The sequence below is a fragment of the Vicia villosa genome, unplaced genomic scaffold (assembly GCF_029867415.1).
Source record: "Vicia villosa cultivar HV-30 ecotype Madison, WI unplaced genomic scaffold, Vvil1.0 ctg.001890F_1_1, whole genome shotgun sequence".
In the NCBI taxonomy this organism is placed as follows: domain Eukaryota; kingdom Viridiplantae; phylum Streptophyta; class Magnoliopsida; order Fabales; family Fabaceae; genus Vicia; species Vicia villosa.
The window spans coordinates 253,427-270,683 of NW_026705765.1; the positions used below are offsets into that span (position 1 = coordinate 253,427).

Below are 17,257 nucleotides of genomic sequence, written 5' to 3' on the forward strand. Positions count from 1 at the left end.
TCGTTGGAAAGCTAAGAGAAAGAGCTAGAACTTTTGTTCAGAAGTAGAGAGATGAATCGGACTGTAGCAGGGCCATAAAATTCGTGCAAGTTGCAGCATTGGTTTATTTTAGTGTTTGGGTCATTTGTAATGGGTCGGGTCGACCCGGTTAAGTTGTGAAACGGGTTTGGGTGTTTTCACCTAGGTTAGGCAGCCGAATACACTGTTCACGAAACACTATTCACCATTCACTATTCACGAATTTGAGAGCTTGCAAAGAATGACTATGGAGCACTAATCCATTTTGAGTTGATCTGCTGTAATTCGGATTCCAAGACTTGAGGTTAATACAATTTCACAATTCAATTTCTAAGCATATCAATTTTGTTTATGTTGTTTGTTTGCTTAATTCAAATTGTCATAAATAGTTTTGTTAATTTGATTGATTTATGTTTCCCTACAATCGAATGTGTATTATCGTTTGCTTAATCCGTTAATCCGTTGATGTTATTAACCGTTTGCTTAATTCGGTGAAAAGAGAAACATAGTTCTTATAATTTCTATCTCGCTTGTGGATTGTTGTTGTGATCAAATATGAATAGATTCCGCTTAGGACAGTGATATTGTAGTAATCGATGATAGGTAGGAACCGAAACAGCAGATTGACTTATTTCCATAATCACTTATTTTCAAATCAGCTTATTTTAGAATCACTTATATTAAGCACTTTTTGTTAATCAGAAACCAAACCACCCCCCATTCGATTTCAGTTAGTAATAACTAAGAATTCTTGAGAGACGATATTCGAGTTAAATTGTCGTTGTGCTACGTTTTTGCAAAACTACTCGATTTTGATCCGAGCGCGACAGCGGATCAGCTATGCAGCGAAAAATAGCCATATATCAACAGAACTTACACAATGCTTGCTTCTGCACCAAGCAACAGACTAGACCTAACCAAATTCCTGACCTGATAAAATCACATAGACACAGAGGTTACCTTATCAACATCTTCACTACCGCATGAAGGTTTTGATACGTATATTCTCTTTTCATAGAAGCAGGCTAATTAGTTCAATTAAAATTCTTCACTCCCACATGAAGCCTTTGAATTTAGCTTTCTTTGTTCCAGCATCAACAGCTGTGGCCAGGTTGGTCCAATCCTCCACATATAGGTCCATCCTCCATTTCAAGGGACCATACAATATGAACACTTCTTATTCAAACAATCTTCTACCTTCAGCACAACCAAAAAGTATCCCTCATGGATCTCATCCAGAAACAAACAGGATGCCTGCTCTGATACCAATTGAAATTCTGGTATGACAAACTCAGGATGTCAATCATGATGTCAAGACATCTGATCTGTTATCAACTTAGCAAAGGCAGAACATAAAGATCCCCAATTTTTATTACCCCTAAGAAGAAGGAGTCTAATGAGTACTGGGATCATGTTAGTTTAGTCAACACAACCAGATTGTCAACTTTATTGGTTCTGTAATTGGACAAGCTATCAAACCTGAACTTGATGTTCTATACAATGTTACAACATCCAAGACTGAACAAACAATACAATACAGAAGATAAATAACACATTGAATTATTAACACAGTTCGGTTTAACTACCTACTCTGGGGGCTACCAAGCCAGGAAGAAGATTTCACTATCAGTAGTACTATTCAATGTAAACAACCTCTGGTTTACAGATAAACAACCTCTGGTTTACCTAGTCACTACCCAATGCAACCTTTATCTTAGAACTCCATCTAAGACAAGAGAACCTCTGCTCACTCCCTAGTGATACCTAACTGTTACAACCCTGCAACAACTATTTAAACAATTAACAATAAACACTAACTTGATCTTGCTTCACAGCTTTAATCAAGAACATAATACTTAACTCTTACCTACAGGTTTCGAGTGAGAACAATAACTTCTCTTACCTACAGGTTTCGAGAAGGACATGGCAGCCATCCCACAGTCTGGGTGGTCTACCTATACAAACCCTAATGACTACATCTTTTCTATACACGGTTTTCTCTCAAACTAGGTTACAACGGTTTCTATTTATAACCTAATCCCAATTGGACTTGGGCTTACAAATCGCAGCACTACTGGCTGTTACAAATCTGCAGATATCTTCTGCTAAAAGAAAGGTCTTTAATCACAAGTTTCCTAATTTATCTCCTAAATTAGAAACTGGTGAATCTTCAATATTCTGATTTGATTCTTCAATATTTTGACTTGATTCTATTGACCTTTAAATCTGCGCCACATAGGATTACATAATATTCCATTGAATATTCTGTATCTGATGAATATTAGACTGAATCTTCATTCCAGTTCTGCAGGCGCGACGTCATGAGTTGATGTCATGACATTCCATATAACATCTTGCTTGTATCTGTTTTGTTCTTTTATATTTGCAAGACTTATACATTCTATTACATTTTGATGCTATTATATTTTAGCCAAACATAGATGCCAATCAGCCAATAAAAATATCAACAATCTATACCCATGTTTGAGACAGACCCCTGTGGCTTTTCGAATACTATAATTCTAGACACAACGTTGTCCATTTGAAAATTAATAACCTTGTTAATCCAAGATTTTTGACTTGTGCGAATCTTTAACCTAGCTGCATCCATTTTGGACCCTGAGATGGAAACCTCATCTGCGCTGACAAACACCCCAACTAAAGCAGCCAATTCTTCGAAGAATCTTTTGTTCCAAGCTTGACAGGGAATCCCCGAACACATAATCCAAGTAATTCTTTCCGTGTCCACCTCTGAAGCGCTCCACTTCCTCACCTCCTTGAACTGTTTCCCTAGCCACTCTCTTTCTCCTTCCAGTAAAACTTCCATTTTACCATGTGCCATATCCTCCAAGATACACAAGTTAGCCCCTAAAGGAGTAACTTGCACTAAAAATAAGCCTTCAGAATAAAACACCTCCTGCATCGAATAAGTCTCTCCCGGATTTATTATCTCTCCTATATAAGACTTCTTAAATCTGGCCACCTCTTCCTTTTTAGGTACAAAACGCAAGTGAATAGCAGTTTAGGCCGATGCTCCCACAACCGCTTCCGCATACGAGAACCCTGACAGCCTTCCTGGGAAATTTCCGCCGACGACCCTCTTCTCTGTTGGCTTAATGACCTCCTCACAACCTCCTCTAGACCCCCTTCCTCCTACCTCCTTGCGAGGCTGAACATCTCCCCTCTTAAACTTGGGTAGATTCGCGAATAACTTTTTCCCATCCAGAAAAATGCTATCCATCTTAGCAGCCAACAATCTCTCATCCTTCACGTTAAAGAAGCGGGCGAAGCCATACTTCCTCCCCTCCGATTCCTTTTTGGTGGCAGATAAACTTCATCAAGATCCCCTAGCTCCTTAAACTCGAAAAACAAATCCCTAACCTTCCACCTCTCTGCAAACTCTGTGAAGAAAATCGTTGTTGTTGAAACTCTTTCGCTTCTTCCTTCTTGAAACGCAGCGTCCCACTTCCCCTTCTTCATTTCCCTGTCTTTTCTTGCTTTAACTTTGATCCATCCTTCGTCAACCTTGCATGTAGTAGATGGATTTGCCATAACCTAGTTTCAACTATAAATTGTTAAAAAGACTCATACATATAATATTTGTGGTGTTCAAACTGAATTGTGTGGTGGTTTCAAGTCAAATATGTCAATCCACTACAATATTTTAGTCTTTTCAAAAGTTCATACGATAGTATCAGTGTCTAATTCAACTTGGTCGGACGAACTCTTCAGTTCCCTTTTCCCACTAGAATATACATAATTCATTTTTAAGGTTCCATAATGTTACTCAGCATCTCATCCATTTTCTTTCTTCATTGTAAACTCTTATTGATCAACGGTTCTTTTGATGATTTAACACTTATCCTGTGTTTAGGTAGTGTTTGACCCAACTTTTTATCTACTTTTCTTCTACTTATAAGGAGATGGAGGGCCAAACACATTTTTTATAAAGCTCTTATGAAAAAAAGTAGCTTTTTTTTCAAGGCAAAAAATTAAATAAAAGGAGCTTGAAAAAAAGGCGTTGAAACCAACTTTTTCAGAGCTTAAAACATGTGGTCGCGGTTCGAATCCCAACGAAAGCATTTTTTTTAAAGAAATTGCGCTAGTGCAGTAAACGACAATTTTTCAATTTTTTTCTACAATTCATAACATCTAGAGTTATGTTTTAATTTATTTTTTTCTTCTTCTGTTTACATCATCATTTTTGTAGATACTAGTTTTGTCCAACTTTTTATTCGTTTTGTATATTATATCTTATTTTACTATATAATGATTTTCAATAATAATATTATTAAACTATACACTATATTATAGATGTTAATACAACAATTAATCAATACGCATATATATATATATATATATATATATATATATATATATATATATATATATATATATATATATATATATATATATATATATATATATATATATATATATATATATATATATATATATATAACTTTAATGAAAAAAATAAAATTAAAAATAACTCTAAAGTTTAAAAAATAATCATAACCAAACAATTTTAACTTAATTTTAAAAGCTTTTATTTTTAACTTTAACTTTAAAATAACTTTTAAGACTTAAAAAAGTCGGGCCAAACGAGCTCATAGTGTATTTGTTTTCTTCTTTCTTCTTATGTTTTATCCTTCTAAAATATGCTATTTTTTATTTTTTAATTTGATTTTTCAAAACTTGTTATATTATGATTATTTTCTTTTAATGTTAAATTCATGAATGTTGTTTGCAACAGATTTCCAAATTATTATTACATTAAAATAATAAATGTTATAGAAATAAATTTTAACAGATTTGATAGAGATAATGTCATATTTTTAGAAGAAAAAAACTATAATGATGGAGAAAAAATATATATATATATATATATATATATATATATATATATATATATATATATATATATATATATATATATATATATATATATATATATATATATATATAAAATAATATTTCTGAAATTTATATTATTAATAAAGAAACTTAAATATTTGTTGATTTTAAAATTTTAAATACAATGAAAACTAATTGTTTCACCACATCACTCAATTTTTATTCTTGCTATTTTTATCATATATTTTTGATTTACACTGCCTGTCTAAATAAAACTCTTGAAAATTATGGGATATTCATGTACATAGTTATTTTATTAAAAAAATTATACTACATAATTTTGTTTTTTACACCAACAATATTTATGATTAACTTTTTGGTTCTTTATTACAATATCCAGATTGTCATTATTTTAAAATAATAATTAGAAGTAACTTTTAAAAGATTTTATCAATATGACTTACAATATGAGACTTTTTAAAATAACTATTGTGATGAAGCATATATGAAATGTTGGATTTAAAATTGAGTGATATGGTGAAACAATTGGTTTTCATTGTATTTAAAATTTTAAAATCAACAAGTATTTAAATATCTTTAGAAATAATATAAATTTCAAAAGAGTTATTTTAAAAGTGATATTATATTTTCTCTTTCATTATAGTTTTTTTTCTAAAATGTTACATTAAAATATGTCTCAGTCAAATCTGTTAAAGTTTATGTCTATAAAATTTATTATTTCTATAAAATTTATTATTTTTATGTAGTAATAATTTGGAAATTTGTTACAAACAGCCATGCGTGAATTTCACATTAAAAGGAAAATATTTATGATATAACAAATTTTGAAAAATCAAATTAAAAAAAATAGAAATAGCATATTCTAGAAGAATAAAACATAAAAAAGAAGAACAGAACCGTTGGCCATTAAGAGTTAATAGTGAAAAAATAAAATGGATGCTATATTAGGTAAAACTATGGAACCTTAAAGTCTAGGGATGGAAATCTCTATTCTTAATATTTTTCCTTTTCAGACACGGTCACATACATTCAATTCTTTGTAATTTTTTTATTCCAGTACAATATAAATAGGACCCTTAGCAGTACCCATTAAAAGCACAGTTAAAATTTACAAAATATATACAGGATTCAATTGTGTGAGTTTTTACATTCAGGTAATCTCAAAGCACTCTTTTTTAATTACTTAGCTTTTAGTTTGTGTTGCTCTTTTGTTTTCAGTTTAAATTAATTTTAATTTTATTTCGTTTTAGTTTTAGCTTATTTATTTGTTTTATTTGTTTTTCATCAAATTTTGGGGTGTTTTATTGTGGAAGTAATTTTTTTTCAAAGTTTTAATTACAATTTCTTTGGTTGGAATTATCTTTAAACTATTTTAATTTTGTTGTTAAATTATCCTTTGAACTTATATTGTCTTGGGAATGTTCTTAGTGCGTTCATTAGATTAGATTGTTTGTGGGAAGCTTTTTACATTGGATTTAATATATTAGCTTAAGTTCTATAGTTTATTCTTCTGATATTTTTTAGTTTAATAATTATTATTTTTTGAAATTTTTTATAGAGATTTTAATATTGCAATATTTCACATGTGCAATTGTTTCAGATTATTTTTTTTCCGTCTTACTCTTTATTCTTTACTATGACAACATTATATTATAATTATGAGAGCATGAGCTTTTGGATTTGAGTGTGTATGTAGGTATTCATCTAGTAGACAGAAATGGGAGACAAATCTCCGAAGGTATTAGATGGAGCTACATTCAATGAGAAGAGAAAGCGGTATATCCAACGTGTTGCACATCTGACTGAAGTTTCGGCGCCAACAAAATAGACTGTCAAACAAATGAGATTAGTTGGAGATGAGAGAAGGCCAACTAACTCTAGTGATATTTCAAAGTCTTTGGTTAAGTATTGTTTGAACTATAAGAAAAGTGGATTGCCCAAACGTTTGATGTTCTATAAAAATGGTGAGTGGTCAGACTATCCAGAGGATGTTGTTGACTTAGTTAAGAAAGATTTCGAAATCAAGAAGGCATTTGTGGAGGTAGAGGTAGATGGCAAGAAAGTTGTGCTAGATTTTTTGCATGTGTATAATGTTAATTTACAAACAGGTTTGCAGCAACCCATTGCTTGGATTGATGAGGACGAGAACTGCTTTTTCCCCGAACTTTTTGTTGGATCCGATAAAAAACCCAATATCTTGGGCAAGAATGAGGGTGGGGAAAGTCATGGTGCGAAAGATAAACAAGAGCTTAAATATAATTTATCAAATGAACTTAATGGGGCTGATGAATCCAAATTGGGGGAGTATAGTGGGGACTCTAATGCTTTAGTTAAGGATATAGATATTGATGGTCAAGATACCACAAACAAAGTGGGAAATGAAAATGTTGAGGCAACTTCTAATCAAGATAGAGAAATATATTTAGATGCTTATACTGAACCTGCATATGGAAGACTGGATGTAGATTTTGTAAAAAATTTGTTTCTTACAGGAATGGCTACTTTCGGCATTAGTGAGGGTGACATCGTTGATGTTTACCGCAACTCAGGAAGCTCAATGCAAGCGCGACTTGAGTTATTCCAAAAGCAAGCTGATATCACGAAAGTAATTCACAGTGATGCTAATATTCGATATGGTTGGCTTGCATGTTCTAAAGATGAATTGTCTACAATGATGGAGTACGGGCTTGGCCACAATTCACTTTCGTCATCCAAGTGCATATACGGCTTAAGTATTCATCTCGCTGCTGTTATCCACCCTTATGCCTGGCAAGTTTTCATACGATAAAATTTCAACTTATAGTCTTTTTAACACTCCTAATAGTAATGATATAATTTTGTCTGGATAAAAAAAATTACTATATGCATATGTGATTTTTATTTTATAGTGGTTAGGCTAGTGAGTAAGTTGATCCTTTATGGTGAAATGAAACCACTCATTACAAACTCTTCCTACTAAATTATAACATATCTCTAGTTTTCTCTTATTCAATCTTATGTTAGAAATTTCTCTTACCATCATTCTATCATTTACTCCATACTACACACTCAATCTATGCCATGTTATACACTACTCTCTATTTGAAGTCTTCATGACTTACAGTAGTACGTATATTTAACTTTTTTATTGAAAAATTATATATGGAGATATTGTAAGTGCAGATATGTCATTGCAATTATATAAAGTCGATCATGTTCTTGGTGATTATTGCAGATGTTATGTATTTGGTACTTGTATGGTTTCTTGTCCAACACTAGTTATAGGTTGTGTTATGCTTCAATCCATTATCTATGAGGGGGAGTTATAAGAATATTTTTCTTTATTGCTAAATTTACACATTATTATCTAACTTATTACTATAGATTATTTTGTTTGAATGCTTAAAGAATTCAATTTTGCTATATTTACAGTGCCCTTTATTGTGATGTTGACAAAAATGGGGTTAGACACTTGGTCCTTTGTCGTGTAATAATGGGGAATATGGAGCCTCTTTTTCGTGGCAATAATCAGATTCGTCCTAGTGGTTGCGAATATGATAATGGAGTTGATGACATTCAGCAACCAAATTACTATGTAGTTTGGAATATGAATATGAAAACTCACATCTTTCTGGAATTTGTTGTTAGCTTCAACGCTCCTTGGGATGCAGCAGGTGATGTACTCTTTGTTAAGAAAAAAATTTCCTCCAGTGTTGTACATTTTAACATTATATATTTAGTACTGAAGCCTGAAGGGGTTAATCACCGACTAACTAATTAATATGTGATTATTTTCAACCCACTAATAGCTTTACTATAGTTTGACAAAATAACAAGTTATTTATTTTGCTAGGTTGTAGTATGATTGCTATTTGTTTCTAAACAAATTGATCACAACACCATATGTTTTATCACAGGAAGTACATGTTTAAATGAGAAGGAGAAAACTATTTCTGGAAATAATTGTTCTACGTTGGATACAGTAAGTTATCTCATATGAGTTTTACATTATGGTTTTTTAACTTTCTATGAAAATAACTTATTTAATTTGATGTATTTTATTTTCACACAAATGTGTTTGTGTGAATATTTTTTACTTTTATCTTTTGAGATTTTTTTTATTCCTATAATATTTTTCCTTATAACTTATATCGAAATATATTTAATTTGTGAGATGCCTCAGGTAAATACCGCCAGTGTACCTAATACATCAAGAGCTCCAAGGTCGCCATGGCTTCCCTTTCCGATTTTGCTTGCTGCTATCATACCTAGGATTCCTTTGAAAGATATGCTTGTGATAAAAGCACACTATACACAATTTGTGGTATGTAAAGTAGCTCTAATTCGTTCCTATGTCTTATATGATGAAATGTTTGTAATGTATCATTTCATACTTGTGCCGGCAAAGAAGATTTCCTATGATGAATTTGTGAAGAAGTTGCGTTTAATTGCTGGAGACAATATACTAAGATCTGTAGTAATTAATCTTCTAAACAAGGTGCCAAATTTCTATAAGTTTAATTTGGATTTGAAGTATGCATTTTTCTTGTGTTGTATTTTATACCTCAAAGTGAATTAACTTGAATTTACAGTTGCAAATATTATACTCAACTTTTTTTATCATGAAATAACAAGAATTATATTTTGAAATTTGATTATACTGCCTATAATGTTTAACTTGTTTCTTGCAGGGACCATCAAACGATGATCCTGGACAGCATAACTAAGAATTTCTAACAATGAGGTGGAGATCTTTCCGTTGGAGTTAACTATTGTCAAGATGAAGTTTCAATATTTTTTGCTATTGAGAGAAATGTCTTGTTATTTTAATTTTAATCCTCTTAATTTCGAGTTTTAATTTGGAACTGTAGTACATGTTTTCTACTGGAACTTAATAAGAGTTTATTTTAAATTAGATGTATTGTCAACATTCATATTTTATGATTTTAAAATGAATTCCATTAATCGAGTATTCGTTATATTATTTTCACTTTATATTGGGTTGTCCCTTATGCATGTCTTTAATACGCTCTTGTTCGATCCGGCATGTAAGCGGAGAAGATGTTTTTGGTTTCAACATATCTTTTATCACTGTCATTGTTTTTGGTTTAGTTTTTCTTCAAAAACTATCTAGCTGTTATGGCTTGTTGTCTCTCTTTTCATATCATCTTGTAAGAATAATTTGAATTAAGTAAAGATCAAATGAAAATGGTGCCTTCACTACAAGAAAAAAAATAGTTTTACAACACATGAGTTGCGACAGTTCTCATATAACTGTCCTTATTTATGGATTGCGACATTTGTCACGACAGTTAGAGCCAACTGTCACATATTTTTAGGCATATTGAGTAACATGATTTCGACAATTGCCAAAGAACCACCCACTTTCCACACTCGCGACCGTTAGGACACTCTATACTCAGCTTGAATTGAGGGTTTATTGGAGTCACAACTGGCTTCGAATTCGAAATACCAAACTTTTCAAGAATCTTTCGTAGATATGCCTCTTGAGATAAGCATAACTTTGACTTCTTTCTATCTCTTCGAATGTCAATTCCAAGAATCCTAGAAGCAGCTCCCAGATCCTTCATATCGAACTCCTTATTGAGTTCAGCCTTCACCCTCATTACATCTTCTACATTGTTGCTTGCTATGAGAATGTCATCTACATAAAGCAACAAAATAAAAAATGAATTACCAGGTCGAAATCGAAAGTAAACACAGTGGTCGAACTGACTTCTAATGAATCTTACGCGTGCCATGAACTTGTCGAATCTCCTATTCCACTGTTGAGGAGATTGTTTCAGCCCATACAAAGATCTCTTAAGCTTGCACATATAATATTCCTTCCCCTTTTCGACATACCCTTCAGGTTGCCTCATCAGGATCGTTTCATCTAGATCACCATACAAGAATGCAGTCTTCACATCCATCTGTTCCAGTTCAAGGTCGAACTGTGCCACCATGGCAAATGGACCTATGCTTCATAACAGAAGAAAACACATCATTGAAGTCGACAGCTTCTTTCTAAGTGAAACCCCTTGTGACCAACCTTGCCTTGTATCTTTTCAATGTCACTCCTTTGATTCCTTCCTTAACTTTGAAAATCCATTTACAGCTGACTAACCTTTCCTCAGTAGGTTTCTTGATCAGTTCCCAAGTATGATTATCATGAAGAGATTTTATCTCATCATCCATGGCGTTCAGCCATTCTGCTTCTTCTTCGACTTCATCAGGGATATGCAATTCAACATCAACTTGCTCCACCTCAACATAAATCTGTACCTGTTCCAGCTCTTCTGTATTTCGACCATCATCATCAATTTTCTTGAAAGCCATCTCAGCTTCATTGAAAACTACATCTCAACTGGTGATACACCTTTTGTGACCTGGCTCTAGGCACCATAGCCTATAAGCTTTGGCTCCTTCTTGGTATCCCATGAACATGCATTTCAGAGCTCTAGGTTCGACCTTGTCTTGCCTAATGTGAGCATAGGCTACACAACCAAATACTCTCAGTTTGCCGAGATCTGGTGGATGTCCCGACCAAACTTCTTCAGGTGTCTTCATATCTAACGCTGTCAAAGGACATCTGTTTATCAGATATGTAGCTGTCAAAACAGCCTCAGCCCAAAACACCTTCTTTAATCCAGCACTAGTCAACATGCATCCGACTCTCTCCAAAATAGTTCGATTAAACCTTTCATCCAAACCATTTTGCTGTGGAGTACCTGCAGTAGTTCTGTGCCTAGCAATACCAGAGGCAACACAAAAACTGTCGAATGCCTCATTGCAAAATTCAAGGCCATTATCGGTTCTCAACCTCTTGACCTTCCTGACAGTCTGATTTTCGACCAGAGTCTTCCAACTTTTGAAATTCTCAAAAGTTTCATCCTTAGTCTTCTAGATGAATACCCATAACTTCATGGAATAATCATCAACTATGGATAGAAAATACCTTGCTCCTGAATGTGATGGACACCTTGCAGGGCCCCAGAGATCAGCATTAATGTAATCAAGGGATCCATGTGTTCTTTGTTTTCCTTTGTTGAACTTCACTCTGCAAGATTTTCCAAATAAACAGAGTTCACAAAACTTCAGCTTTTCAACTTTGTCTCCACCAAGCAGATTTTGTTTCCCTAATTCTACAAGACCTCTTTCACTGACATGGCCCAATCTCATGTGCCAGATTTCTGTCTTCGGCAAAGGTTTCGTGGATGCAACATTTGTCGAACCACTTACAACTTCAGCCTCAGGGGTATACAAGCCTTGTTTCTACACGCCTCTCAAGACTTCCTTCGACCCTTTCATGACTCTTAGGATTTTCTCTCCTCGGAAAACATATCCTTTCTTGTTGAATTCACCAAGAGAAAACAAATTTCTCTTCAAATCAGGAACATACCTGACTTCAGTCAACAACCTTATTGACTCATCATGGAGCTTGAATCTCATAGATCCAACACCTGCAATCTTGCAAGCTATATTGTTTCCCAGCAGTACTGATCCACCATATTGATCACATAATTCCTCGAACAAGTCATTGTTTGGAGTCATGTGCCAAGTGCAACCTGAATCCATAATCTACTCCTTCCTAGAGTCACTTCTCTAAACCACAAGAACATCAGATGATTCAAAATCGTCTTGAACAATGGCTGTATTGCCACTATCCTTAACTCTATGATCTTTTAGGCGTTTAGGAAACACCTTTCTTGTGTGACCCTCCTTCTTACAATGATAGCATCGAATACCAGATGCTTCGCCACTATAAGACTTCTGCTGACTTTTGCCTTTCTTCTTGTCGAACTTACCATCCTTTCGCAAGAAGTTTCCTTTAATGGCCAAACCTTCACCAATAGTCAAAGGCTTATGCTCCTTTCGTTCGTTCAAGTCCTTCGAATACAGGGCTGATTGAACTTCTTCAAAGGTCATGGACTCTCTTCCATACACGAGAGTTTCTTTAAAGTGAGCATGTGATCGAGGCAAAGCGTACAATAGTAACAGCGCTTGATCATCATCATCGATCTTCACATCAATATTTTCAAGATCAAGAATCAGCTTGTTGAACATATTCAGCTGCTCAGCTAACACTTTGTCTTCAATCATCTTGAATGAATACAAAGCTTGCTTCAGGTAGAGTCGATTTACCAGTGATTTGGTCATATACAAACTTTCAAGTTTCTTCCATAACCCTGATGCCGTCGTCTCCTTTGATACATTTCTGAGAACCTTATCACCAAGGCTCAACAAAATTGCGCTATGTGCTTTCTCGATCATAGTCGTCTTCTCCGCTGCCGTTAATGCAACATTCTTGGTTGCCTCTCCCTTCAATGCTTCCAAACAACCCTATTAAACCAGTAGGACTTTCATCTTCAAGTGCCACAGATCAAAATCATTCACTCTGGTGAACTTTTCAATCTCATACTTTGTTGAAGGCATCTTCTCCATGCTCACTGCACCAATTTGTTGTGAATTCAATGCCAAGAACAAAGTATAATACAAGGGAAGAATACATAACAAGGAAGAAGAAGAACACAAGAATTTGTTATAACTGCTATTCTTTTACTTACTCTTATAAAACAAGATTACAAGTTTACAAGAATAACAAATAACTTCTCTCACCCTAAATCAGGATTTGCATCTTGCAATGATGAGAGACTAGTATGCTATTTATAATAAAACCTAACATACTAACTAATGGGCTTTTTCCACAAGACCCATTACACAAGCCAACTTAATAAACAAGCTAACTTAACAAATTATGGTTTAAACACTAAAACCTAATTTAACATTCTAACAACCCTAGCATCTTCGACACCTGCATGCTAGACCCATCTTCGACTACAACATGCACACTTCGACACCAGCATGTGAACAATCTTTTACTTCATGCTTAATCCCGTCGAACCAAAAAGCTACTCTTCGATCATACTAGAGTTCGATCCAATATCTCACAATTTTAAAAGCATGATTACATTTTCTTTTCTATTGATTTTTGAAATTGAGCTTTTTGTTGAGTGCTCGAATGTGATAACAAATAGGAATTTCAAGAGGAGAAAAATTAATCACCGAGATTCAAGATCTTGTTATATCACAAATTAGTGAAAAAATGCAAGGTCTTCATATTCTCTCTCTTGAGAACTATAGGCCTTCATTTACCCTAGTCACATAACATTGGCAAGAAATTAAGTATGTAATTATTATTTTCGTCTATATTACAAATTATTCTTTTTAATGACAATTCCATGTTTTTTCTATCAGTTTATGAACCGGAGATTTTTGTCGAGTGATAGAGTAAAAGTAAATTGAGATTCTAAAAAGGAGAAAAGTCAATCTTTGGGAATCGAAATCTCGTTGCATCACACAATTATTAAAAAAAATATAGTGAAGATCTTCATTAATTTTCTCAAAATTGTAGTAAAAAATATAATATATTATTAAAGTTCATATATCCCTATGATTTAAGTCGATCTCATCTTTGAAATAAAAATTAAAAAAACTACTACATTACATCAATTTTTCTCAATCTTTAGCTATTTAAATTTAAATTACACCATTTATCTTAAAAAATACATGATATATCATTTTCTAAAACCAAAACTATTCAAGTAATTATTTTAAAAGTATGATTCATTGTTTTTCCCTCTCTTGAGGATTGTGGTTCTTTCGATTCATTTATTAATGATTAATCTGAAAGAACACTACATTAAATATGTTGCTAAAAGTATATATAATTTTTCTTTCATTTTCTCTTAAATGTATATTGTTATGCATTCAAATTATAATGCAATGAAGAACTTCAACTCATAAATTTGTTTGGAAGGCATAAACAAATGTTAGAAAGGTATGCATCTTATCTAATCAACACTCAGTTATTTAATTTATAATACTATTAGTTAATAAGAGTTTTAATTTATCAAGTTTGAGTTAAGGGTTCTATAATAGATAAAAAGTAGATTTTCAAATATAAATAATTGAAATGGGTTGTATATTTAATTAATGTCTTAAATTTTTTGGATAAATATATAGTGTTGAAACTCAATGCGGTGATTTTTAGTTAAATATGTGATCCATCACAATTTAGACTTTCCAAAAATTTCTATTATAGCATCCGTGTCCAATTTAGCAAAAACTCTTTATTATTTTTAAGTTAAGTTTTATTTGATGTGTAATTTTTTTTCTTTTAAATTTGTTTTAGCCTTCTTTTGTAATCGGATCTTGAACTTTTGTTCTTTTTCAATTCAAGATGAATATATATAGTTTTTTTTTTTAAAGTTTAATATAGTTAGGATTTTGAAATGACAGTCAATCTCTCAAAAAAATAACAATAGTAAATTGTCTATAAAAAATAAAAGTGTTATGAAATTCACCAAAACAATATAAAGATGAAGGAGAGATGAATGAGAGAAAGAGAAGAGAAAAAGTAATATTGCATTATCATCTTTCAAGTGTACTTTACATTATAATATGAGTCTCTATTTATATGACTCAAAGGAGATAGAAAATCACACATATTAAACACATATTAAGTATGGAATAGGAAGATGAAGAACTAGGAGATGGATGTACATCCACTAATATAAATATTCATAACACTCCCTCTTGGATGTCCATTGAGGATATGTCTCGTTAAAACCTTACTAGAAAAAAACCCAGTGGGAAAAATTCTAGTGAAGGAAAAAGAGTACAATATCCGTTGAATGTGAATTGCCTCGTTAAAAACCTTACCAGGAAAACCCAATGGGACAAAACCATGGTGAAGGAAAAAAGAGTGCAAAACATATGTATTTCTCCCCCTCATGCAGACATTTACATGTGAGACGATATTCTTTGTAGTCGTTGCTTAAAATGTCTTCTTCGAAGTGACTTCATGTAGTGGTAATAGTTATGCAGGATTTTATGAAGTTGATGCCATGATTTGTTTCATAGATCTCCATGAAATAGTTGTACCATCACATGTAAATAAATAAACCATTTTTGATCTACCATTGTAAGAATCTGACAAGTAACCTGCATCTCTAAGATAACGAAGTATATGTTTGACTCTGTTCAAATGTCTTCGTGTAAGAGAATAATTGTATCTTGGTAATAGTTTGACCACAAACGATATATTGAAATGTGTATAATTAGCAAGGTATATTAGTGCTCCAATTGCACTAAGATATGGTACTTCAGGACCAAGTAATTTTTGTAATCATTTTCTTGAGGCCTGAAAGAATCTTTTTCTACATCTAATGATATAACAATCATTGGAGTAGGAAACATGTGACATTTGTCCATATAGAAGAATTTCAACACTTTTCTATATAGCCTTCTCGATGTACAAATATTTCTTTGTCCAAATGCTCAATTTGCAAACCTAGACATATTTGTCTTTTCTAGGTCCTTTATCTCAAACTTTTTATTTAAGATTTATAGATTTTGGAAGCTCTTCAGGAGTTCCAATAATATTTATGTCATCCACATAGACAACTATTATTGCAGATCCTTTTCCACATAATTTTATGAAAATACAAGTACATATTGAGTTATTTGTATATTCATCATTTAGTAAATATTCACTGAGGCGATTATACCACATGCATCCAAATTCTTTCAGCCCATAGAGAGACTTGTTCAATTTGATGTAGTAGTTTTCTCAAGATCCACAATTACGTGTTTGTGGTATGTTGAACCCTTCAAGAAGTTTCATGTAAATGTCACTATTAAGTGAACCATATAAATAATATGTCATAACATTCATCATGTTCAAATTAAGCCCTTCATGTGTTACAAGGCTAATTAATTATCAAAAATCGATTGAATCCACTACAGGTAAATATGTTTTTATCAAAATCAATCTTAGGTCTTTGTAAAAATCATTGCTTTTTCTTTTTCACAAAAACTCATTTATATCCATTTAGTTTCACACCTTGAGGTGTTCAAACTACATGTCCAAAAGTGAGTCACTTGTAAAGTAAGTTTAATTCTTCTTCAATTGAATAGATTTATTTTGGCCAATTCTCACTTAGTCTACAATCTTTAATAGACTTTGACTCATGATCCTCGTTATCATTGATCACTTTTAGCGCTATATTGTATACAAGGACATTGTCAATATTGACTTTATTTGGTTATCTCAATTTCAGTTCCATTCCATTTCATCCATGACATAATTTATCGAGATCTCTTTATTTCACATTTCAAGTACTAGATTTATTCTTCGGGAACTGAAAATTAAATTAGATCAAGGTGCTCTTAGAATTTTCATATCATCACCTGGGTCATCTTTAGTTTTTTTCTTAGTAGAGGACTTTTAACATTGGAACCGACTATCATACCACGCTTCAGGCGCAGCTACAACTCATTTGCAATATTATATATTATCCAATAGGAGAATCCACTT

General features: G+C 32.7%; 1 pseudogene; it reads left to right on the forward strand.

The window, feature by feature from the left end:
- Window positions 1-6,613: 6,613 nt before the first annotated feature.
- LOC131637013 (inactive poly [ADP-ribose] polymerase RCD1-like) lies at window positions 6,614-9,602 on the forward strand (annotated as a pseudogene).
- The last annotated feature ends 7,655 nt before the right edge of the window (window positions 9,603-17,257 follow it).